Here is a 26,453-nt window from a genome sequence, read left to right on the forward strand (position 1 = left end):
AGTCTTGCACGGGGATGTGAAAATGTGTCCGCAGGGCCTTCATGGGGTGCACAGCGTGATTTCCTGGGCATTAAACTGAGTTCACCCTAGCGCAATGAGAGGAAAGAAGGCCTGGATTGGAAATGGCAGATGAAGTTTTTTATCCACACCCCCCCTCCCCCAAGGGATTTAGGAAATGGTTTTAGGAAAGAATACAGAGCGCAAACCGCATCCCTGACTGTCTCAAGCCCCCGAGGGGGTTGTAATTAAGGAGGTCTGGGGGTGGGTGCGAGGGTCTAAAGGTGGGTGGAAGGATGGAAGGAAGCGGCGTCAGTCAACTTCCTTGGCTGCAGTGGCTGTAGCAGCGGAGTGTGCACCCGGCTGGGCAGCCCTCCCCTGGGCCGGGAAAGGGCGGAGCTGGGCGTCGCCATCCGGGTTGTCCCCTCCTCCCGGCCGCTCTCGGGTGCAGAGCCCTCGGCGGTCCGGGAGGCTCAGAAAGAGCTCTCCCGGAGCTGGAGTCGGGAGTTCGGCTGGCGGAGCTAGGCTGCAGGAGCTCGGCCGCGCTGGTGTTCGTAAGTCCCGACTGTGGGGGTGGGGGACGGGCAGGGTGCAGGTCTCCACTGAGATGCTGGGGAGTCTCTGCCAGAGCCGGGAGGCGGGGACATCAGGATCTCGGCGTAGAGGAGCGCCTGACCCGACCTGCAGGGAGGATGTAGACCCTCATTGCCAGGTGCCCGGAACCTAGCGGCCAATGGAACCCAATGTTAGAGTTTTAATATCAGCTTTCAGAATGCAGAGCAGACAGTCCAAACCGTGGAGTTGGGGAGCTGCAGAGCTCTGAAGGGCTAGGGAATCCGGACTGCGATGGTGAGGAGCCTGGGGAGCGGGGGGTTTGAGTAGATGTCACGACCGTGAATTGAGGGTGTCTGAGCCCAGAGAACCGGAGAGGAAGGACGTAAAGGAGGAGTAGTCCTGTGCGCATTCTTGGGGCGCCCTCCACAGGGCAGAGGGGAACGGAATCCCGGAGGGGAATGCCGAGTAGAGGAAGAACAGGGCGGAAGTGGGTGCCCGAGAGAGGGGAACCCCCCCTCCCGGAAAGAGTAAGGTGAGATAGGCATGAACTTCTCCTTGAGGAAGATGGAGCGGGATTCTCCAAGGAGACACCGCAGAGAGTTGTGCTGATAGCTGTAGGTTTCAGATTTAGAGGCTATGGTGGACCGAGCGGTGGGAAAGCACAAAGGGGCAGAGGTAGCCGGCGGGACAGTGCTGGGAGTATCTCAGCCAGGAGAATGCTGTCCTTTCAGTGGAGGTGGCCGTGGACACCTCAAGAGGGTATTCCCTTGACAGCAGATTGAGGAACCCTAGACAGGACAAGTGAGGTCCCAGCAGCGTTCGCGAGTCTAGGAGTACTGGGGGACCTATGGAAGGGTGATCAGTTGCCTAGAGCAAGGAAGCAGCCAACTGCCTCAACTTTTTGAGTAGTTATAGGTACCCAGTGATACTAGAGAGACCCTTGATCCTGGTGAGCACTTTGTCTTGCGTACGTTGCACCTCATATTTCTGACCTAGGTTAGAAATGGTTTTGCTTGGGGGTGCGACGAGGAGAGACTAAGGTGAAAGGAATAGTCACCAAGTGAGATTTCCGATACACACGGGATATCTACCTTTTGCGCTTTGGGCAGAGCACATATGATGTAGGTGTGTGTAGAGTTACAATCCGTAGGTTCTATTTGTTCTTGTCCAGTGAGAGACAGCTTCTGAGGGACGTCAACAAGCACACAGCATGCCACAGGCAAACTTTGGTGTTCCAGTGTCCCGTAGTCCGTGTTTGCATTAGTGAAGGCTTGTCTCCCGCAGCTAGGAGGAAATCACCTTTACAGAAGGCACTAGCTACAATTCTCGAGTTATGGTTATTCATAGTCTGCTCCCAAGCCTGGGCTGTTCCACCCTTGTACCGGTCCATCCCTGGCATCTCAGAGGCTGGGTCTAAGTGCAAATCTCAAACCATGACCTAAGCGTGATCTGTTCTCTATTGTTTATCTTGGGTATACAAGTTGTTACATTTAGTTAAAATAACGTTGAGCATCTTGTTACCTAAGGGATATTGCTATTATTTGTGGTGAGTACTTTATTTGGGTGTGACAACTGACTCACGGTTTTTCTCTGTGATTTCTTTGCATTGGAAGGTACTTGGGTTTGGGAAAGAATATCTTTCCTTCTAGGCTATGAGGTCAGGTTCATCCTCTGGCACACAATGAGATGCCCACTCCCTGAGAAAGCTGAGAGGTTTTGTTTTTTAAACTTTGTTGTTTTGGGACAAGGTCTCATGTAGCCCGGTTTTGGTCTCAAACTTAACTATGTAGCTAATCGTTCTGTCTCCATTTCCCAAGTATTGGGATTAGAAGTATGTGTCAACACACTTAGAAATTTAGTTTTTTTTTTTCTTCTATAATGCAGGGGATTAAACACGGAGCCTAGCACTTGCTAAGCAAATATTCTATCTCTGTCTACAGCCTCAATCCCCTAGAGCTATTTGGAAACTAACATTTGATGGGTGTGTTTTTTGTTTTGTTTTGAGACATTTTGTGTATTCCTGGCTGGCTGGAAATTCTGTATGCAGACCAGGCTGGCCTTGAATTTATAAAAATCCACCTGCTTCTGTCTCCCTAGAACTGGAACTGTGCTCCACACTGGGTAGCCCAGTGTGGTTTTTGTTGTTGTTGTTTTGTTTTGTTGTTGAGGATGTTAGTATTGCTTTTTAAATTTTCTTTTGCTTTTGTTTTCATGTTTCCTTTTCCTTTCAGGAAAGGGAAAGCTTTAAGAACTATGCAAATGTAAAAGCACGTTTTCATTGCAAAATGCCATATCTGAATGAAACGTACTTGGCTGCACAGAGCACATACCCAGAGCTTTTTAAACTACCTGACCCTTGCATGAAAGATCCACAATATCATTATTGCAAGCAGTGTGTTTACTCATTTCGACACAAAGCCAGCTGATGCTTTCATTTTTTTATCCAAGTATTAAAATGAATATGTTTGTATGTATACAGTCAGCGGACTATTTCTCCCCTTCAAAAGCATTCCCTTGGCAAGCTGGGTACTAAATGTAGTGATGCTGTCATTGCTGAGAATCGTCCCGGAGCGCCTGCTTTGGACCTGCTTGCAGATTCTGCAGCACATTTGCTGCTTGCCCCAGTGCCTGCAGACCTGCAGTTGGCAGAGTCCAAGTCAGTATGAGGTCAGCTTGGGCTTCTGGAGAGCTGGGGTTTTAATATAAACTATGAAAACAGTGATGATTCTCTGGAAGGTTTTAACAATTCAAAGGAGGGCTTCCGGTAAACATGCCGCTTTTGCTTTCTTTCTTTCTTTTTTAATTAGTGCTTACCCAGAAGTTGCAGATTTAGAATAGCAACCAACACCCGAGATAATCAACTTAGAAGCAAGAAGGAACAACATGGGAAAGCCTTCCTAATGCTGTGACCCTGTGATAGAGTTCCTAACGTTGTGACCCCGACCATAAAATCATTTCATTGCTACTATGTAACTGTAATTTTGCTGCTGTTCTGATTCATAATGTAAATATCTGATATACAGAATGTTGCATAAGTGACTTCCCCAATGGGGCTGAGACCCACAGGTTGAGAACCCCTGCTTTAGAAGTTTTTGTCTACTTAGCCAGATTGATTCGGGTTTATGAAAGGGCGGAATGGCAGGACTGGGAGTTTAGCACAGGACAAAGCTGCTCCCCTCATGATAGTAAGTAATTGGAGACAGGGACAGGGACAGGGACAGAGACAGAGGCAGATGAAAGGGGCCCAGGGCCTTTTAAAGGGATTCCCCCATTAACTGTTTCCCCACCATCTCCTAATACTACAAGGCAAGCAAGCATTCTAGGTGGAAAAGCCACTGGGAGCCATTTAGGTCCAAATTAGCCAGGTGTAGTAGCATACGCCTTTAGCCCCACCATCATGGAAGTGGAAACACAAGGGTCTCTATTAGTTTGAGGCTAGCCTGATCTGTATAGCAAGTTCAAGCCAAACTACATAGGGAGGCTATCTCCAAAAACAAAACAAAACAAAACACCAAAAATGAAAACAAAAACGAAAACAAAAAACAAAACAACAACCCAAATCAATAAAAGTATTACCTTCATTTGGGTATCTCCAGTATGTTTAGGAAATATAGCTTAGAAACATCACTTAGTATACTTTATAATGTATTAGGGCATGGAAAATCAGTCTCATTTTACTTCGATGCTCTTTGCTGGGCAGTTCTTAGTCAACAGCAAAGTTAGAGACTGGTTTTCTCACTCCCACCGCCACCACACTCCCCAAGGTATCCAGAGAGCCTTACTTATCCATACGTAGGCCCAGAGCTTGAGTTTTGAGTTTGATTTTTAACTTTGCCTAGAAGCAAATGGAAGAGAATGGTTTCTGATAATGTATTTCGCGTTAGGATTCCAGGGCACACAGTGAACACAGAAGCCAAAGAACAGAGCTTAGGTCCCCTTTCTCCTTCGCTTTCACACCACCATGGCTCAACACTGAGCTAGGCGTGTTCTTAGACATGTTGCTTCTCCTCTTTGGACCTCAGTTGCTACTGTATAATTTCAATTTCCAGTGGCATTAATTTTGGTTTTTTTGGTTTTTTTTATTACGTATTTTCCTCAATTACATGCTATCCCAAAAGTTCCCCATATCCCCCCCCCCCACTTCCCTACCCACCCATTCCCATTCTTTTGGCCCTGGCATTCCCCTGTATTGGGGCATATAAAGTTTGCAAGTCCAATGGGCCTCTCTTTCCAGTGATGGCCGACTAGGCCATCTTTCGATACATATGCAGCTAGAGACAAGAGCTCCGGGGTACTGGTTAGTTCATCATGTTGTTCCAACTATAGGGTTGCAGATCCCTTTAGCTCCTTGGGTACTTTCTCTAGCTTCTCCATTGGGAGCCCTGTGATCCATCCAATAGCTGACTGTGAGCATCCACTTCTGTGTTTGTTTGGCCCCGGCATACTTTCACAAGAGAGAGCTATATCTGGGTCCTTTCAGCAAAATCTTGCTAGTGTATGCAATGGTGTCAGCGTTTAGAAGCTGATTATGGGATGGATCCCTGGATATGGCAGTCTCTAGGTGGTCCATCCTTTCATCACAGCTCCAAACTTTGTCTCTGTAACTCCTTCCCTGGGTGTTTTGTTCCCACTTGTAAGAAGGGGCACAGTGTCCACACTTTGGTCTTCATTCTTCTTGAGTTTCATGCGTTTAGCAAATTGTATCTTATATCTTGGGTATCCTAAGTTTTGGGCTAATATCCACTTATCAGTGAATACATATTGTGTGAGTTCCTTTGTGATTGTGTTACCTCACTCAAGATGATGCCCTCCAGGTCCATCCAGTTGGCTAGGAATTTCATAAATTCATTCTTTTTAATAGCTGAGTAGTACTCCATTGTGTAAATGTACCATATTTTCTGTATCCATTCCTCTGTTGAGGGGCATCTGGGTTCTTTCCAGCTTCTGGCTATTATAAATAAGGCTGCTATGAACATAGTGGAGCATGTGTCCTTCTTACCGGTTGGGACATCTTCTGGTTATATGCCTAGGAGAGGTGGCATCTATTTTGAAATGATTTAAAATGAGAATCATAATAGGTATGGACTATATGCATTTGTGAGAAAAATTAAGTATGATTGGGCATAAACGATTCTGAATTCTCTGCCTAACACAGAATAAGTGCTCAGTGGGGACTGGCTCTATTTGTTCATAAAATTATTTATTCGTAGGTATGTATTAAAACTCTTTTGACTTCATGTGAAAATTTATCATTTCCTCGGGAATGATATTCTTTTGAGCTGAGCTTTGTGAATTAATATGTGAATGAGAAAGATTTAATTTTTTTCTACCCACCCCTGAGAAAAATTTATTTTTATCTTCCGACCATCTTTGGGTTTTTGTTTTTAAAGTTTTAAATCATGGGGTTTAAAAGCAACTACAGTTACTTCACTTTTAATTTAGATGTTTTTAATCTGAACTATCCTGTTATGGCTATATTTTACAGCTGATGATGGTAGTGAAAATTTAAGAGAAAAAATAATTTAAAACTCTCTTCTGTAGCTCTTTTCTCCTACCCGGATTCAATAAAACCCTCTTTCTTCTTCCCTCCTCCTCTCTGTTCCTCCCTCCGTCCCGCCCTGCTTCCTTCCAATGAGATACATATTGTTTGCTTAGCATATTTTGAAATGACTAACCTAGAACCCACTGTGTAGCTATGAATGACTTTGCACCTTTCTCTACCATGAATTCTGGAGCTACAGGTCCCTGCTGTCCCTGTGCCTGTTTCATGTGGTGCTGGGGATTATGCCCCGGGCCCTCATGAGAGCTGTGAGTGTCCTACCAACCAGCAATGTCCCCAGCCCTGAGAGGCATCCTTATGATGAACATTCCTCTTTATTAAAATTCGAGTTCACGATGCTTTTTTTAAATGACAAGGAATAACAGTTTGTCATTCAGTCCTCAGCTGTTTTGTAAATGTTGACATTACATTTCTCTGTGAGTTTTACTATTCCAGGATAAACTAGGGAGGTGGGATAATAATTTTATGAAAGCCTAATCAAATGGTAGGGAATTTAAAACATTCTATTTTATGAAGTGTTCAGTGTTTGATGAGAACTAGGCTGGAAACCAGCAAAAGCCAGGAGTGTAGAGGGCCAGGAGACATGGTCTTTGTCTCTGCAGGGTTCCTGTGTGTGCTTTCGACCTGTCCTGAGAATATGTACTAGCAAAGGTCTTTTCTGTCGTAATTACTTTTGCCAAGAGTTAATATGACCTGCACTGAATGTTCTTATATCAGCTCAGCTACTTTTCTTGTTGCCGAGGCAAAAAGAAAAAGAAATCTAATAAAGGCAATGGAAAGGAAGGCTTATTTGACTCAGTTTGAGAGAACAGTTCACCATGGTAGTTAGCATGGTCGTGAGAGCCAAGAATTCTGCTGTCTTGGAAGCAGAGGAACACGTGTGCCCTAACTCAGCTCACTTCCGCTATCTTCCTCTTTATTTGGTCTGGAACCCCAGTGCATGACAATACCCAACCCTTAGGGTGAGTCTTCTTTTGGTTACATCCCTACAGCAAGCCCTCCAGGACTTGCTAATCAGCATTTCTCCTAGGTGATTTCAAAGGAAGAAAGGCCGTCACAATTCTCCTGCCTCCAGCTCCATTTCTTGGAGCAAGCAAGACAGGTAGATCTCTCCTGAGTAATCTAGTTTTGAGGCAATTTTAGCTCTTGAGGATTAGGTCTCACTCCAGGCTCAGCTGCCCTGCAGGGAGATGATATTAAAGCACTCAGGGGCAGGTGTGGTGGTGCACACCAATAACCCTAACACTCCAGAGATATAGACACAGGAATTGTAAAGTCTACACTAGCCTGAGCTGCATTGGGACGACCCTGACACCGGGAGGTAGGGCACATTTCTGGAAAAAGCACAGTGCTTCACAGTCAGGAATGTAAATAAGAGAGGCTTTTTAGCTGAAAGCTGGAAACCACTGTGACTGTGACTATTTCTTCTGTACAATAGGCACACCTGGGAGTGCCCCAGCTTCATAGCAAACCATCCTTTGAGAAGCTCTGGGTAGGGCCTAGGTATCAGATTTTTAGAATGCTTTTCAGATGATTCTGAAAGTCAAGGGCTACTGCCTTGTGAAATTAATAACCTGGGCGGGGGTGGGGTGGGGTGTGTGTGTGTGTGTGTGTGTGTGTGTGTGTAAGAGGGCCTGAGTTGTGGTGGTTTATGTCTATAATCTCAACATTTGGGAAACTGAAGCCAGAAGATCGATATTGAGTTCTAGACCCAGTGTGGGCTACACAGCAAGTCTTTGCCTCAAACAAAACAGAAACAAAACCAAAACAGAAAAGTTGTTTTGGTTTTTTTTTGTTTTTTGTTTTTTTTGTTGTTGTTGTTTGTTTTTTGTTTTTTTTTTTTTTTGAAGGGGGGGGGAGAGAGGGGAGAGAAGGAGGACGAAAACAAAATAGAATAGACAGGGGTGGGAGATGGGTCTGTTGCTAAGGTACCTGCTGTGAAATAATAAAGACTTTTATTGATTTCCAGGATCAATGGGAAATGGTATGGTGGCCTCTATTAACCCAGTACTGGGGGGTGAGAGTGGGAGAATCATGGAGTTGGGTGGATCCCTGCAGCTCATCAGCTAGCCAGTTTAGCCCATCAGTGAGCTCTAAGTTCTACTGGAGACCCCGTCTCAAGAAAGGAGACGCCTGATGTGAACTCTGGTTGCCACATGTGCATTGCTGTGCATATACACATAGACCCACATGAACATGTACAATCAGCACACACACACACACACACACACACACAAACCTAATAAAAATATTGCTTCCTTTTGGGCTTTTGTTTTAGTGATAGGTGTATGCAAGGTTGCTTCAGAGCCTAATAGGACTTTTTCTTTTTGTACTGATGGCTTCACCTTATTTTCTATTTCTGTGTGTATAGCAGTTAAACGGTTTCAAACCTTGTCCAATAGAGCTTTGCTTTTACCTGTGTGACATGGACAACACCACCGTCACAGTGATTCTAACAATTTTTTTTTTTTTTTTTGGTTTTTCGAGACAGGGTTTGATTCTAACAATTTTTAATTGTATTTATTCGTTTATTGGGGGAGGGGCAATGCATGCCATGGCGCATGTGTTGAAGTCAGGTGGTGATGACGGAGAGGAGCTGGCTCTCCTTACACCATGCCTGTCTAGGGGATTGAACTCGGGTCCTCGGGTGTGGAGCAGGGCTTGGTGAAAAGTATTTTTGCCTTTTGAACCATCTCACTGACCCCTAGTTTTTCTTCCCAACTAAGGTCTGAAGATCATAATAAATTTGTCAAAATAATGATGAGGAAATGGGAGGAAATGTCACAGAGACCCTGCTGTAGGATCGCCTGCCACATCTTTGTATCTCTTTTGACTAAACAGATCCTATAGGAAGGAGATTGTTGGGAGAGTTAGCTTCCTCGCTGTTAAATAATTGCCCATGAGCCGGGTGTGGTGGCGCACACCTTTAATCCCAGCACTCGGGAGGCAGAGGCAGGTGGATTTCTGAGTTCGAGGCCAGCCTGGTCTACAGAGTGAGTTCCAGGACAGCCAGGGCTATACAGAGAAACCCTGTCTGGAAAAACCAAAAAAAAAAAAAAAAAAAAATGTCCATGGGTGGACACCAGCTAGTAGCAGGCGATGTGTTTATATCATGTCATTTAGTTCTCAAAACAGCCCTGACACATAGGAAGCATTATCCTTGGTTCCATTTCACAGACAAGGAGACTGAGATCAGAGAGGCTGTGACTTGTCTAAAGGGCAGCTCAGTCTGAGCTGTGTTCTCTGCTGCCTCCCTATTCATTTGTTAAAGTGTCTCTAACCTTTAGACTCCTGCTGTAAGTAGGAGGGAAATGTCTTGAGGACCTCTGGCTTTTAAAATTAATTAATTAATTATAGGTGGCTGGGGCCTGCTGCTCTCCCCTGACTTGAAAAAGAAGAGCCCTCCACTACTCAAGCTATTGCTCTTCTTAATGTTTTTTCAAGACAGGGTTTCTCTGTGTAGCCCTGGCTGTCCTGGAACTCGAGCTGTAGATATGGCTGGCCTGGTGTTTCTGTGTGTAAGTGCAACTGTGTGAGTGTCACAGCGTGCATGGGGATATCAGACACCACCTTCTGTAGTCGGTTCTCACCTTCCGCTTTGCTGAGGTACTTTCTCTTGTTACAGAGGCTCTGTCCTGCATTCCAGGCTGGCTGGCCCATGAGCTCCTGAGAAAATTCGATAAATTCTCCACCTTGCTCTAGGGATGCTCAGGTCACAGATGCTCGCCACCACACTGGTCTGTGGATTCCGGAGATTAAATTCAGGTCATCTGGTTGTTCTTTGACTGGCTGGGCCATTTGCTGGCCCTGAAGTGAGATTGTTGATGGACTTCCCAGTAGTCTGGGGACCACAGGAAAACTTATTCATTCACCCACTCGTTCATCAAATTTAAAGGGCCTGCCAAGTGCCAGGGTCTAGAGTAGACACTGTGGATCAAATAATGAAGCAGAAATAATCGCTGCTTCTCTAGAGGCTACAGCTTAGAGGTAACTTTTTAACAACACTGTCCCTCAGAGTCAAGTGGAAAAACTACTTTGTTGGGGTCCCTGCCCTCCCTTTCCCATCTCTCCCCTTCTTTCTGGTCCCTTTCTCCCTCCCCACACCCTCCCCAAACAGTTTCTTCTTTGTCTTTCTTATATCATGGTTTGTGCACAAAGCTAAGACTGCCAGTAAACAGTGGGGCAGTAGTTATTTACCTATTGGGAAGTTTACAATAGCTTATTTAAATGTCGTATTATCTCACATTGCATTAAAAATTACTCTTTCCCAAAGATGAAGAAACTGCTCTCTGTAACAAGTTAAGCAAGTTGGACAATCAGGTTGAGGGAAGCCTTTTGAGGTGAAGGAAGCTAGTTCTTTTCTCTATGCCTCGCGGAGCATTGTAAACTTGCACCACAACTACGGGGCTAACAGACTCCATTAGCTCCCGTCAATGCTGTGACGAAATAGCTGACAGAAGGAAGAGGGCCAGGGGGATTGTTCAGTGGGCCTCATGCTTGCCAAGTAAGCATGAGGACCTGAGGAGTTCAGATCCCCAGAACCCACATCAAAGCCAGACATCGCACTGTGTATCTCTAACCCCAGTGCTCGGGGTTGGCGGTAGAGACTTGCAGATCTCTGGGGTCTTGCTGGCCAGCCAGGCTAGCCGAAACATTGAGCTTCAGATTCTGTGAAAGAGCCTAGTTCAAAAGTAAGATGGGGAGAAATAGAGGACAGTGCTCCATATTGACTTCTGGGTTTCTGCAAGTTCATACTCAGGCATGTGCACCCACACACATGTGCACCCACACATGTGCACACACATGTGTACATACATACATGTACACAAATACACATACATGTGCACACATACATGTGTGTATACATATATTCATCTTTCTTGCAGCTTCTACACAATTAGGAATATAAAAAGGAAGGAAGAGTTTATATTGGTTTACAATTTAGGGTCCAGCCAGTCCTTCCTGATCAGGAAGCCTGGTATCAGGAGCATGAGGCAGCTGGTCACATCGAGTCTGCAGTCAAGTAGCTTGCTTTCCATTTCCCCCCCTTTTTAAAATTGGCTCTGGTATGGCAGCCCATGGGATGGTTATATCCATTTCAGGTTGGGTACTTAGGTGAAACCTCCTGGAACCACTGTCATAGGCATGTCCAGAGGTGCAGATCTATCCCTCCAGTGGTTCTGAAATCCAGTCAAGTTGACAATAAAGATTTAGCTATGTAGACTAACTCTGTTTTTCTATATGAAGAAGATTCCATACTGTATTAGAGCAGTAATCATTGAATGAATAAATTAGTAATAATCATGATTTCAATACACAACAGGTATAAGAATAATTCAGATTTTAAGAAGAGCTAACCTAAATAACCATGAAGTAGCTCCCAGTCTAGGCAAGCTGATTCCTGATTTTAATCAGACCCTGCCCCCAGGCCTTTGCGAAGCTGAGGGAGCCCAGGGTGAGGGTTACTGATTTAAGAGACTTTTTGTTGTTGCTCTTGAGATACAGCTAGCAGCAGTGGTGGTGACATTTATCCTTCTCAGCTAATGTTGTCAAAGATTAAATACCGAAAAAGTAGGAAAACAGATTCTGTATCCACAAATAAAAGAGTATGTCTTTTCACCAATGTCTTAAAGCATGCTTGGCCCCTCCATTAGAATCTACTCTTTTTAGCCCAAGAGAATATCCACGAGGGCTGCAGGAGGAGCTAGAGAAACTGGAAGAAGGCTGTGCTTCCTCAAACTGCAGAGGGAAGGGAAATTCATATATGTACTTTGCTTACAGACAATGGTTTTGTGAGGGAATGAAGCCTTTTATTGGGGAAAGCTGTCTTCTTGTTTGTCATGGCCTTGTTCAAGATAGTGTTGATGAAACTCTAAGTAGAGGGCAATGTGAAATCAGCAATGGAAGGCAAGGCTACACAAATTGCCAAATTTATGTTTTGCAAAATGAATTCAGTGCAGAAATCCCACCTTAGCTTTCCTAGTTCTGCACTTTAAGCAAAGCATCAGTGGTATTCTCGAGTTGCCAGGAAAGGGGAATTCATTGTTCTGTATGGGCTAATACTGAAATGGCTATGGTATTAAGAGGCCACGTAGGCAAATTCCAGAGGGCTGTGGATGCTGGGTGGCCTTTCAGGACAATTTGGTTCATTGGGTCTCTGCACAAGAGGTGTAGATTAATTCAGGAAATGCTATTGCCATTTCTCAGGTTGCACCCCCACCTCTCCTAATTCACAGGGCTCTTGACCTCCTCTCCTTCTTGCCCTTTTCGTTATAATATCCCTCCTTACCCCCAGCTTTCAATCCTCCTGCCTCAGCCTCTCAAGTGTCTGTAATAACAAGTCTGTGCCACCAGGCCCAGTCTCACTGGTGGTTTTCTGTTTCATCTGGGATGTTAACAGTATTACATCTCTGAACCTGAAGAGTCACTCCTACACAGAGGTAACAGGAGAAAAGGGAAATCTGTACTGTTGGGGTATAAATGGCATCAGACAGCAAGGGTGGCTTCAGGCAAGAAGTTCCAGTTCATCTGCAGGGGTTTTGACCACTTAATAGGTACCCAACCGTGAGCAAGACATAGTAAGGGACAATGTGATTTAAGAAGCACATACCTCTCTCTGTGTGTCTTTCTCTGTCTGTCTGTCTTCCTCTTACACACACACACACACACACACACACACACACACACACTACCCAGTGCATGCATGTATGTATACACGCACACCAGGAGCCTGTAAGATGCAAGGACTCCAGTTTTTCTTCATGAATGAAAAAAGGAAACATTAGACTTAAGCACCAGGGGCTGAGCTGTGAGTCTGTGGTAGAAGATTGCATGCCACATTGTTAAGGCAGAGGCGACTTCAGTGTGATCACTATGCTCAGAGTCGAGCGCAGGAGAAACAGATCCAGAAAGGTAGCATTTGGATGGAGAGAGGATCTGGTTGTTGTTGATGATGCGACAGCTTCAGGGGTAGTACAGAAGGCAGACACGAGGGGTGTGCATGCTGCAGGCCTGCAGCAGGCCTTGGTTTCCACTGTCCTCTATAATGCTCCGTGCGTTGCATGCTTACTCTATGTGTTTGCAAGTTAGTGCTCAGCCACACGAGGCTTCACAAAGCCAGGCTGCGGATCTCAATTCTCTTCTGCAGTTGAGTGGAGAAAGGAAAGGGAAAGGAAGCCATTCATTAAAAATTATTGTTTGGGACCTGGTGAGATGGCTCGGTAGGTAAAAGTGCTGTGCAAATCAGACAGACCTAGGTGTGATCCCCAGTAGAAAGAAAACTAACAACCAGAAGTTGTCCTCTGACTGCCTCAGGAGCATCGTGGCATGCATAAGTGCACGCTTACACACACCGAATTCATACAAGCACATACACACTAATAATAAAATCAAATTTTAAGAATACATATAGTGCTCAAGGCTGGAGTGGCACTGTAATCCCAGCACTATGGAGGTCGTCTCAAGAGGAACAGGAATCCAAGGTCATCTCCTACTAAACAGCAAGTTCAAGGTTACAAGAGGTTCTTTCTCAAAAGCAAAACAAGCAAACGAATACATAGTCCTGGGTTCTGGTGATGCAGAGAGGAGGAAGATGCATACCAGGATGCAATGTGTTTTTGAAGAGGACCACACAATTAACAAGGAGTATGATTTTGGGAAGTCAGGATTGATGTGCAGAAAGATAAATGAAGACAAAAGAAGGAGGAGTAATTGTTGGCTGTTGGTAGGAATAAGAAAAAGATTTTACAGTATGCCTCAGTATGCTTCTTAGAGAAGCAAAGACCTCTAAAATTTTTGCTAAGGGTGCTCCAGTCTTATTTCATACACACACACATTCACACACACACATACATTCACACACACACATACATTCACACACACACACATACATTCACACACACACACACATTCACACATGCATTCACACACACATATATTCACACACATACATATTTATTTGCACACACATACACACATACATTCACACACATTCATACACACTTGCAAGCTGACAGTGCTTTTCAAAGACTTAAATTGGGCCGGGTGTTTCTCTTTACACTTTATGTATAATTTTTCTTTTGGTATAAGAAACACACTGTCACAAGACATGTACAGAAGAGGGAATTACATAGAGGAGGACAAATAGGCACCCATGACTATACCATAGTCATTCACTCAATAGACTCTGTGTAGACATTGCAGCTCCATAAAAATCTTGACTTATGAAATAGAAAACACTGTCTGTAATTATGTGCCAAGTCTCTATGCTTGGAGAACCACCGGGTTTAAGTACTAACTGAATTCCAAAGAAGATAATAATATGACCATTCCTGTATGAAGGCACAACGCAGGAACGAGTACTAAGTGACTGCTGTGTTCCAGGCTTGCTGCAATGTAACTTTCTTTGGATTTTATCTAATGTGTTCAATTCCTGTAGCAACTAGAGGAGAGAGCAGTCATCCCAGTTTTCAAAGGAGCCCAAGTTGGTCTATACCAGGGCTGGTACTTTAAATTCTTTCATAATGATGGGACATGTCATTTTAAAATGCTGATTTAATTTTCAGTTAAGTGCTCCCTGAATATCCAACCTAGAATTACTACAGGGTAGGGCTTCCTGTCCAGCTAAGCACCTTATCTAAGACATTCCAAAAGTTAAGGAGTTTCTGGTGCCCACTGAATTGGTATCAGTGGTTTCCTGAATCCATCAGCCGTGTAGGGTAGGATTAGGAGGGAGACTTCACGGAACATTTTGTATTCCATTATTTCATATGCCTGTAATTGTGTGTCTGCTGTCACATGGACTGCCTTCATTCTCTGGTCTTTTCTTGGACCTCTTGCCTGCTGTGTACTGCTTTCAATGCTAGAAAGGTCTTTCCACCTGGGAGCCAGTTGGCTGACAAAACAAAGAAGATCCGGGGAGGCGAATTCTACCCACTCAGAGACCTGACCTGTGTGTCAAAGAGCTGTATAAGTCATTGACATTTAGAAATGCTTTGCTTTGGGTTTGGGTAACAACTGTTTGAAGACAGTGAATCTATAGCTCTTTGTGATTGTGTATGGACATAGTATGATTAATACTTAATGAATACAGTTGAGTTAGCAAACTTCCAAACAGAAAGGTTAGGCCGTCGTGAGTGGCCTCAAGTGACAGTGAAGTTTGCTGTGCACCCACCCACCCATGTGCTTTTGTGCTGATGCCCAGAGACAGGCTCAACTCCTGATGACTCTGTAATTGTGAATAAAGGCTCTGAGACCCTCCCTGATCTCTAACAGATAGTATTTATTGAGCATATGTGTATGCTGTTTTTGAATAGTTTTGATGCACTACATTCTCTTTCTTAAATTTGTATTATAAATATTTTGTGACAGAATGGTGACAACTTTCTCTCTAAGGTTCTCACCCAATCTGGATAACTCTAGCCAAGTTTCCTTCCTTCCTTCCTTCCTTTGCTTCCTTCGCTTTCTTCTTCTTTCTTCTCCCCTCTTCTTCCTCCTCCTCCATCTTTTCTCCCTTCTTCTATTTTTTGCAGGAAGGGGGTTTAAGACAGGGTGTTTCTGGGTGTCCTAGAACTCACTGTGTAATCCAGGCTGGCCTTGAACTCACAGAACTGCCTCTGCTTCCTGAGTGCTGGGTTTAAAGGTGTATGACTTGGAGCCCAGCCTGCCAAGGGTTTTTGTTTCCTTTTTCTTTTTCTTTTTTTCTTTTTTTTTTAATGTGCTTTACTTCCAGATTATTTTGAAGTACACTCCAAATATCACTTGTCAATCTTGTCAAATGTGATTTAAAAGATAAGGACTCGTTATAATTTTTTCACCTTCACAACAGCCCTATTAATGGGGTGCCATTATGATCTGTGTCTACAAGCTTAACAGAGTAGCTCAGCTCACCCAGCTTAGAAATGGCAGAGACACCACACTAATGCTGCCTAGCTCCAGAGACTGTCCTGCTTACCAAACACCATAAAGTCACCTCCAGACACCATTGCTGTAGCTAAGCCTCACACTAAAGGACCGGATCTTCCCAGGAGTAAACTTCCAGGGCTGGAACTGAATTCCGTAAAGATCGATTTAAAGTTTCTGGTGCCCACTGAATAGGTATCAGTGGTTTCCTGAATCCATCAGTAGCGTAGGGTAAGGTTAGGAGGGAGTCTTCACGGAACATTTTTTATTTCATTGTTTCATATGCCTGTAATCCCTCAAACCTGTTACACGTGCCACCATATTGGTTTCCAGAAATTGAGTTACCCAACCATTGCTGCTAACTGGGTCTCTCTGTAAGCACATGCAGACAGAATGTCTGTGAGAGGCTCCGGTGTCAACCCCAGGACCAGCTTGAAATATTAATGGTTTCTATTGAATAAGAAGCATTGACGAAGCAGTCAGACTCTTACTGTGATAGTTTGAAATGTTGGAGAAATCCACACTGAGAAGGGACAGACGTAGTAGGAAATGTGACTTCCCCTGGCTGCTGCTACCAAGGGAACGAAAGGCTTCTTTTCAAATAAATTTTTCTTTGCCTTTCTCTCTTGGCAGAGCAAGCCAGTCAGGCTTCCCACTGAATCTTTTCAGTTTGTCTGTAGCACTGCTAATTGTGTGTCTGCCGTCACATGGCTGCCTTCATTCTCTGGCCTTTCCTTGGGCCTCTTGCCTGCTGTGTACTGCTTTCAATGCCAGAAAGGTCTTCCCACCTGGGAGCCAGTTGACTGACAAAACAAAGAAGATCTGGGGAGGCGAGTTCTACCCATCCAGAGACTTGACCTGGCAGGCTTCTCCTAAGCATTGAAACCTGACGTAGAGAAGACTAGGAGGTTGGATAAACTCACACAGAGCCATGACTCTTCCCTCACAAGGCATCCACTTGGTCCATCGCATGCTTTAGAACAGAGCAGAGAGCAAATCCTATTTATTGACTGGTCAAGACATTTTGGCTGCCTCGGATCTCCGAAGCTAGAATCTTATTCTCTCCATCAATCAGGCAGCATATTTTCTCTACCTCCTTTCGTCATTGAGATCACTAACATTTGCCAATTCTTGAATCATTATTTCTTGTCCTGTCCCCATCACAGAGGATGTATAACTACTGGAGGGCTGCCCAGTGCCTTCTTACTACCCTCACTGTGGAAGACTAGACTCTGTCATGGTGCTTTTGAGGCTGAGAACAAATTCCACCCACGTCCCTCATGAAATATGCCAACTAGTTCCTCAGTGGAGGTCCTTGCTAAGAAACACACATGTTCTTTTTTTTTCTCTGTGCATGGGGTGTATGTGGGTGTGCACGTGTGTGTGAGTGTGCCCCATTTACGCGTGCAGAGGCCAGAGGTTGAGATCAGGTGTCAGATTACTTACCAGTTCAGATTTGGAGAGGCCTCTCATTTGAACCTAGATTCCATTGATTGGCTAGATCAGATGACCAGTTACACCTACCTTGTACCCTGCCACCAACAACCCCAACCTCCACCCCCAAGCTCCCTGCTCCCCTGTAACGATCCTTTTGTTTCAGCCTCCTAGCAGAGGGGTTATCAGTACACGCCACTAGGCCTGACATTTTAAGTGGGTCTGAGGATGCAAACTCAGGCCCTAGCGCTTGCTCAGCAAGAAGGTATCCACTAAGATGTCTTCCCCAGCTTTGACTCATGTTTCCTTTAAATATTGGTTGTCCAAACTACTTTTATATAGCTTTCATTATTGATGTGATTTCAACAGTTAAAAAAAAAAAGTTCGATGGGAAAAACAATGGAGAAGAAGTCACTCTTGCCAGTGGAGTGGGTTTAAGTGTGACAACATGGCTCTGTGCCACATTTCCTTTGAGGGTGGCCTCCCATAAGAGCCTATGGCAGACATTTCAATCACAGTACCTTTCCTTCCCAGGTCCAGAAGAGGCCTGGGACATCCCTCATTACTCCAGGAAGCCCTTACCAAGCAATAACAGAAGATGTGAACAGTGAAACCTGCCTGCCATTTGCTAACCCTGACTTTGGTTTCCCACAGATGTGGGAAGTGGTTCTGAGAGTGAGAACAAAGGATGGGGAAACTTTACCACTCAAGGGAACTAAACCATCTTCTGGAATACAGATGACAGGAAAGACATTCATTTGTTTGTATGTTGAGACAGGGTTTGTTTCTCTACGTAGTCCTAGCTGTCCTCGAACTCTCAAGAGTGCTGGGATTAAAGGTACACACAATCAGACCCAGCTAAGAGTTGTTTTGTTTCCTTTTTGGTTTTGTTGTTTGTTTGTTTTGTTTTGTTTTGTTTGGTGGGGGCAGGTTTCTTCTGTGTAACCCTGGATGTCCTGGAACTTACATGTACCACTATGCCCCCAACTCGAGAGAGAATACTTCAAATGCTTACCTTTCCTACAGGCTCTGGGGGTTGAATTCTCCCTTTCTACCCACAATAGGTCTTTCACAGTCTATGGATTTTCAAGAAATTGCAAAGTGTTAAGAAAATGGGACACAGCCGGGAGGTAGCCGCATGTGCTTTTAATCCTAACACAGATTTCTGAGTTCAAGGCCAGCATGGTCTACAAGGTGAGTTCCAGGTCAGCCAGTGATACTCAGAGAAACCCTGTTTCAAAAAATCAAAGGGGCGGGGGAAGAGAAAGAAAGTGAGATTTCCTTGACAGAAACTGTTAGCTGTGTGCCCGGCAATAGTTCGTGTAACCCACAGAACCCATTGTGCAATAGGAAGAATGCTTTAGGGGAGTCGGCGCTTACTAGAAAGCATTTCCCCGCTGACCAGCTGTGCTGTGTAGGTAGGGGCTTGCATGTTTGACCTCACAAGGACTGGCTGTCCCTAGGAAGACTGACAGAGCGTGTTGGGCCATCTCTGGGATGCCTGAGATTTGCTTTTTTTGTTGCTGCTTTTGGTTGTTTTAACTAACAGCACCGCCACTCCCCCACCCCCACCCTGCAAAGCAAAATCCACTTTGGAGATGGTCTGATTTGGCTGCAGGAGCCACAGAGATGCCTTTTGAAAGGACTCAGTGGTGTGTTGGGAATGGCGAAGGGAGGAGTCAAAGCCCGCGTAGGTGAGAGAGCACTTCTTTGACCAAATGTTTTTGTTTGTTTGTTTGTTTGTTTAAAATCAGGTAGGATTTAGAGGATGTTCCCCTCTCTTAAGGTTATATTTCTCTGTGTTAGTGCTTATCTAAAAGTCTTTAGCAGAAATTTCTTTGAGCTCATTGGTTTTTGTTTTTTGTTTTTTGTTTTTTGTTTTTAATCTGGGTCTTTTCCAATGTTTTCCAAAGGAAGAAGGGAAAAGACCAAACACTATTTGGGAGCGTTGAAGTAACCAGATTCTATGCATGAGGCTTAAATAGAGAGCCAGGAATGAATACAACCTTTCAGAATATAGGACAGTCCTTTGTGAAAGGCAGCGCTGGGTTGATGGAAATGAAGTTGCAAGTGCCGACCTTGAATTTTCTGGTAACATTGAGTACTTGGCTGTTCCTAGCTTCTGTTTGGACTTGCAAACAGCTCCGTGGGTTCAGTTTCCTTTGTTTGCTAAAGGGAACTAGGGACCTTTATAGTGTGCCCTTTTGGTTTTAAACCGAATCTTTGTTTAGTTTTGTTTTGCTTTGCTCTGCTTGAGACAGGACCACACTCTGGAGCTCAGGCTGGCCTCAGACTGCTGTCCTCCTGCCTCAGACTGATCTGGGCTAGGATTACAGGGACAAGCTAGGACATCTGGCTAAAATATATCTCATTTGAATGTCCATCTGATGGCGAACTGGCTTCATGTGGGTGATTAGATATGGAATAAGTTTGAAACTGAGAAGAGATGTTTGCAAGCCCTTAGTGGTCTCGACAGCTGCAGCCAGGTGCTGAGCCTTTCTTATCCTTCCCAGTTTTGTTGGAGCTAGCAGGACTGTAGAGGAGATTTTAAAGTATATGCTTCATTTAATATGACAGGAGCAGAGCTTGGGCCATCTGCCTTCCAGCCTACTTTACTTCCAACACCAATACATCCTCCAAAGAACAAAATAGATGATAATAGATAATATTATCTATTGGGCCTACTTGATATTAATGAATGTACCAACTAGAATATATTTGGTTTAGGACAGCCTTCAATTAAATTTTTGCTAACATGTTCTACTTCAAGAAGAAAATAAAACATCAAAATGCAGGAAAATCAAGTGCTATGAGGACTTTTGCTTAAGCCTAACCTCTCAGCAGTCTTAGATCTACTGTAGAAGCCACTCTTGTTACCGGCAGTAGCCAAAATTCGTATAGAGTTGAAGGGTGTAGACAGGTCTGAATTGTAAGAATCATGTTCTCATATCAAGGAAGCCGACTTAGACATTTTGTAGTGCTTTCCAGGAAATAAGGTTGAAACAGAAAGTGTGTCCGAAATAGCTCGGCAGCTTAGTGGACAAACTTGGAAGCCAGATGACTCTTGCCTTCACTACCTCCTCGCTGAGTGATTTTGGACAAAGGGCTTAACTTGTTCCCTTATCTAGATCACAGCTAAAATTAAGTAGACTCTATGTCATCTAGTTAAAAGAAATGGAGAGTTAATATATACCATGGACCTACAACTGCCTAGCATAGGCTGAATATTCGGTGTATGTGGATCTTAATGAAAATTTGTTTGCAGGTGGAGAGAGGGCACTCGGTTGCAAAGATGGGAAAAGGCATCTCCCATTTCTGGTAGGAGCACAGGAAAGCTGGATGTGATGGTGAAGGCCTCCAGGAGATGGAGGCAGGAGGATTGGGAGTTTAAGACCTTTGTCAGCTGCATGGGAATTTTGAGGCTGCCCTCGGTTCCTTGAGACTCTGTCTCTAAATAAATAAATAAATAAGGAGCATAGGATAGAAGCAGGTTAGTTGGGGAAGCTTGGTTGTCTTTGGAGAACGTTCAGTTTGAAATAGCTTTGTTACAGCTCAGCAGAGATGTTACAGTTACATCAAGTGGGCAGCAGACCCTTACTATATGACAGCCTAGTTTTCTGCAAATCGCAGACTCTCTGGTTTTCCTGGCAGCTTAATGTGTGCTCCCCACAACCATTCCATGGCTTCAGATTTACGAACAATAGTGAGGAAGATAATGGCACAGATTAAAAACTCACCAAGTTTGTGTTATATAGAGAAAACATTTTCCCCAAAGCCCTAAATGTCTTATATAAAGTAGTATGTAAGTATAAACCTCGGCATGCCATGGTCACAGAAATGCTGAAACTGGACATTCAAACCAGAAAAGGACATTCTGTCTTTCTCTTACCCGTTCAGGTCATTCTTGGTTTTGTTTTGCTTTTGTGCTGGGAACTGAATGGAGGCCTTGTGTATGCCTGTGTAGGGCAGTACCAATGAGCATCTTATCCCCAGCTGATTTCTTACTTTTTGAGGTACAGTTGCTAAGCTGTCCAGGCTTGACTTGAGCTCACCATGCAGCCCAGGCAGTTCTTGAACTTGTAGTCCTTCTGCCTCAGCCTCCTGAACAGGCTGGATCACAAGCTTGCTTTATCAGGCCCAACTTCCGTGTATTCATTCATACAGAGACTATTCCCTGAGCACTTACTGTGTACTTTGGACTGTTCTAGGCAAGGGTGTGATGGTAAATACGACAGACCAGGATTTCTTTGCTGAGGGAACCTGTAGTCTGGGCTAGCACAGAGGCTAGGAAGAACAGACAATAAACATAACACACAATGTATTAGTTTCCTATCCATTCAGATGGCTGCTGTTTAAGAAAATGGGGCTAGAAAGATGGCTCAGTGGCATCCAGTTACTCTTCCTGAGGACTGAGGTTCAGTTCCTAGAATCCACATGGATCACATAAACATTTGTAACTCCAATATGCAAAGAATCTGATGCCCTACAGACATTACATGCATGAAATACACAGATACACATGCAGGGGTTAGGATGCACTGATACAAATAGAGTAATACTCTTAAGAGAGAAAAACAGAAAAGAAACCAGTATTGAAGCTGTGCAGAAATTGGAACATTCTGGCGAATAACAAAAATTGCAGCTGTCATTGAGGATGGTGTGGTGAGAATATTTAAAATGAAATTACTATTATCCAGAAATCCCACTTCAGGGTATGTGTGTAGCAAAGGACTGGAAGCACAGGACTGAGAAGATATTTATCCACCACAGTCACAGCAACGTCACTCTCAATAGCCAAAAGGGTGGGATGACTCCTCTATCGACAGACGACCATGTAGACAAAGCATGACGTACACACACAATGTTGACCCTCAAAGAAGTGTTGACACACACTACACACATGGCTGAAACCAGGGGGCATGGTGCCAAGTGCAATGTCACTTATAAGTAATACTATTCATTGAACCCCAATAAAAAGCTGTAATGTTCCTTTGGTAAGGATATAGAAAGCTGGTTTTTTTTTTCTGTTAATTTGTGTATGTGTGTCCATATCTCTGTCTCTCAAGTGTGTATGTGTACATATGGGTGTACTTGCCCTAAGAGGAGCCTGCAGACGCCCCACTTTGTGGGGGTCAGTTCTCTCCATGTGCTCTGTGGATTCTAAGGATTAAATTCAGGTTATTAGGTTTGGAGTCAAGTACCTTTGCCTTGACTGAATGCTCCCAGCAAACTACTTTCAAATATTGTTGGTTGAATTATAAATTGGCTCAATAATTTTTGGAAGACAGAATTGCAGTCATCGGAGTTCAAATGCATATAGTCTTAGCAATTAATCTTCCAGGATTTACTTCATAGATATATTAAAAAGTGTGCTAAGAAAAAAAAAAGAAAAAGAAATGTCACTTATAAAAAGATTTTGAGTCCATGAATATGAAGTCCCAAAAAGAGTACATAAAACAAAAAATAGTTTCCGGGGCCAGAGAGAAGAGAGGAGGGAGACCTGTGCAGGAGATATTGGGCTTTGTTTTGCAGGAGAGAAAGAGTGGTGGTTTAGACAAATGAGTGTGCTTAACTACATTCTGAGAAGGGAAGAGATGGGACACTGAAATCAGCGGTGCATGTCTGTGATGTCAGGGCTTAGCAGCCTGGGTGGGAGTTTTGAGACCGTCTGGGCTAAATAATGAGACTCTGGAAGAAGAATAAGGAACAAGGTTGGGAGAAAAAGACAGAAGAGGAGGAGGAGGAAGAGGAGAGGAATGGGAGGGAGAGGAGAAGGGGAGGAGGAGGAGGAGGGAGGAGGAAGAAAGAAGAGGAGAAGGAAGAAAAGATGAGGAGGAGGACAGGAAGAAGACAAAGAGGTTAAGTTGGTAAACTTTGTGTACTTGAACACACAGCGGGAAAGTAATACATTAAGCTACAAGGAGTAAACCTGATATGAAACGGGGCAGAGTGTGGTGCCTGGTGGAGTGCCAAGCAGCTTTAAATCAGGAGGGTGGCTGCGTAGCTCCTTGAGAAGGGTAGGTTTGAGGAAGGCCTGAGAGGACTTGTTTATCTCCTGGCAGCCATGGTAATCTTAATCTAAGACTAAATCTTCCAGGGCCCATGGGCGTGGGCGCTGTGGCAAAGTGCAGACAATGTTCAGGCAGTGTCACTGGGAGGTAGCTGAGGTTGAAGCTGGGGTTGGCCACTTTTCAGCTTGGTTAGAAAGACAATCCAGGCGCTCAGGTGGCACCTGCACTGGCTTTAATGAGATGTCACCTGAGACCACAGGTCAGATGACTGCAATGATAAATGCTTGTGACCCTTTCCGAAGTTGAACTAGAGCCTAGAAGCAAAAAAACCAGAGGTGTGATTTCCTTTGTTTCTTTCTTTTTATCTTGGTTTTTCAGGTTGTTATTGAGCCTGGGGAGGCTTGGCTTCCTGGGAGCTGAGAAAACATTCATTTTCAGTATGAATTGTAAGTCCCTCATAACCTTGGGATTTGCAAAGCTTCTTCTGACCTCCTATGAACATCTAAGTAAGGAGGAAGCTCAGATATTCTTATTTCAGTTACTCTTTACCTGATATATCATGGGACATGGAACGAGGAGCCGCCTAGAAAAGTCTGTGACCTGGTTGTGTTTTATGGTGAACTTAGGAGACCAGTGTAAATGGTATCAACTTACCACTGTTTAAGACAACACTTTGTACTTATGACAAAATTAGGAAGAGACCGGCATCCTTTCTTTGCCGTCTTCAACTGATTCCCACAACTCAGTTTTGATATCACTTTTCTAGATGTGATAAGAAAATGGTATGCTCAGCTTGAATCTCTGCTCTGCAATCAGGAAGATTTCTGGCAACCACATTCTGACCGTGAGGAGGAGGTTCACACGAGGGGTGGCCAATGACTTTGCCCCTCCCACAATCCTGCTCTCTAGACAGGGGTTCTGAAACTGCACTGCAGGGATGGGGAGGGGTAGAAACAGGCTCTTTCAACATGTGTCCTTTCCACACTATGACGGTCATAGTTGAAAAAAATATTCCACCAACCTTGAAAATGGTCCCTATTCCAGTTTTTGGTAACCAGTCTGCCTAATGTTTGACTTCCTTTAGTTTATAAACAAAATTCTTTCCTCTCTTCCTCTCTCCTTCAACCTGTTCCTTCCTTTCTTCCTCTCGAGCCTTCCTTTCTCTCCCTTCCCCTTCCATTTCCTTCCCTTCCTCCTTCCCTTCTCTCTTCCCTTCCTCTCTCTCTCTCTCTCTCTCTCTCTCTCTCTCTCTTTCTTTTACTTTTTATTGGTTCTTTATGAATGTCACATCCTGCATCCCGATCCCATTCATCTCCCCCTCCCCTCCTCTTCCCTCCACCCTTTCAACCTCCCTCACAACAGAGGCATAAACATTTCCTGTGGAAGCTATAGTGTGTCACAGTATATCCCACACTTTTGCCTTTTGCCCACACTTCTTTGCTTGCAAATGTTCATTGTAATGAGTCTGGTATAAGGCCTCTGGCTTCTGCTACTTTATCACTACTGGAAGCTCACTGGGACTCCGCTTGGATACCCTGTTGCTGCCCTGTGTCATGGAGATTCCATAGGTTTGAATCTGTAGGACCAGCCTCTTTATGGATTCCAGCAGTTCATTGATGGGGTGGATGTTGGGGTGGGCCAATTCAAAGCCATGGATCTGGGCATGAGAGGTATCTAAGCTGGCTAGCCTGTAGGCTCTCCTGCTCTTATGCCCTTAGGGCTGACTCACCAGCAACCCCCACAACCAGAGCCAGCTCAACCCTGCTGCCCAGGTGAGTGCAGGGCCTGCTCTCCCAAGTGCTAGCACTGGTGAGGGGCCGAGCCAGTTCTCTTGCTCTCATGACCCCAGGGTCAGGTCTCCCGCCTGCCACAGATGGTGATGGGTGAAGGCGGAGGAGATCTCTCCTTCATCCATGCTATCGCACCAGAGATGAGTGGTAGGGTCAGCTCTCCCATGCTCATATCCTTGGGGCTAGCTCACCTGCAACACTCAAATTGTGTGGGATCTTTCAGGAGCAGTCTCAGGAGTGTTATGCCTTGGTCGTACATCAGGGCACCAGGCAGGGGTCATCTTGGGCATGATGTGCTCCTTCAAGCCTGTGGGACCAGACAGATGGTTATTTCAGGCTATTTTCCTGTCTGGGCCCCGTGGAGTGAGTCTGGTGGTCATCTCAGGCTTGCTCCTCACTGGCTGCCTGAGTGGCCGCTTGTGAGAGTTGTCCCAGCTTCCTCCCAACTGAGGCTGAAGGTGGGCTAAAGGTCCAAGGTGGGTTCTTCTAGTCTCCAGCTTGCTCTCCATCTTGGGCGCCCATTCAGACCTGCCTGGAATGGGATTGTTTGTCGTCTCAGGCTTGCTTTTTTTTTTCCCCCCAAAGAATGTTAGGCTACTAATCATTCAGACGTTCCTAAGTCAGAACAGTGAGTATAATGTAGACTTTCTCCTCTCTGCCACCTCCTGACACACGTGACACATTAGCCACATCTGCAATGCCTCTCGTGGCAGGCCTCCTTTTATTTCTTATACAGGGGATTGAACCTGAGGCTTCGTGCACACTAAGTATATGCTTTACACGGATCCACATCCCTGTCACTGGATAAGATTCTTGGTGCATGCTTTCCAACCTAGGTGCTTTCACAGTAAAGAAAGAAAAGGGGTATTTTCTTCATCTTTGTGCATAACCAGCTGTGCACAATCATCTCTCTCTGGTTATTGAGTCCAGAAAACTTCCAGTACCTCTGGTTTCTCTCAGCAGACAATGCTGGGAATAGAGCAAGTTGTCTTACCCCAGGGTCAAATGATCACATGCGAATGTAGCAACGGCTTACTCTGATAGATCTCTATCAGTGGGAAAGCAGGACTTAGTAGCTATTCTGGGCGGATGTGTGCGTGTGCGTGTGCGTGTGTGTGCTCGTCAGTTTGACAGGAGTTAGAATCAACAGGGAGAAAGGAGCCTCAGTTGAGCAACTGCCCCGTGAGATCCAGCTGTAAGGCATTT

The 26,453-nt window shown here is 44.7% G+C and overlaps 1 protein-coding gene and 1 non-coding gene across 4 annotated transcripts in view; one reads left to right on the forward strand and one right to left on the reverse strand.

The window, feature by feature from the left end:
* Positions 1–425: 425 nt before the first annotated feature.
* The window catches only part of Paqr8 (progestin and adipoQ receptor family member 8), a 48,433-nt gene continuing 22,405 nt past the window's right edge, over positions 426–26,453 (forward strand). For 2 of the 3 annotated variants that reach the window (XM_085835886.1, XM_085835888.1), the window contains exon 1: positions 438–551. The gene's annotated coding sequence lies outside the window, so the exon portion shown is untranslated. Of the gene's footprint in view, positions 552–26,453 lie in introns of all 3 variants that reach the window. The other variant, XM_021161021.3, reaches the window with a different exon arrangement.
* LOC115032475 (small nucleolar RNA SNORA17) lies at positions 25,833–25,961 on the reverse strand. Its single transcript, XR_003838148.1, has one exon. It is a non-coding gene; the product is annotated as a small nucleolar RNA SNORA17 (small nucleolar RNA).

Source organism: Mus caroli, unplaced genomic scaffold (genome assembly GCF_978045245.1).
Source record: "Mus caroli unplaced genomic scaffold, Mus_caroli_1 scaffold_1, whole genome shotgun sequence".
Taxonomy (NCBI): Eukaryota; Metazoa; Chordata; class Mammalia; order Rodentia; family Muridae; genus Mus; species Mus caroli.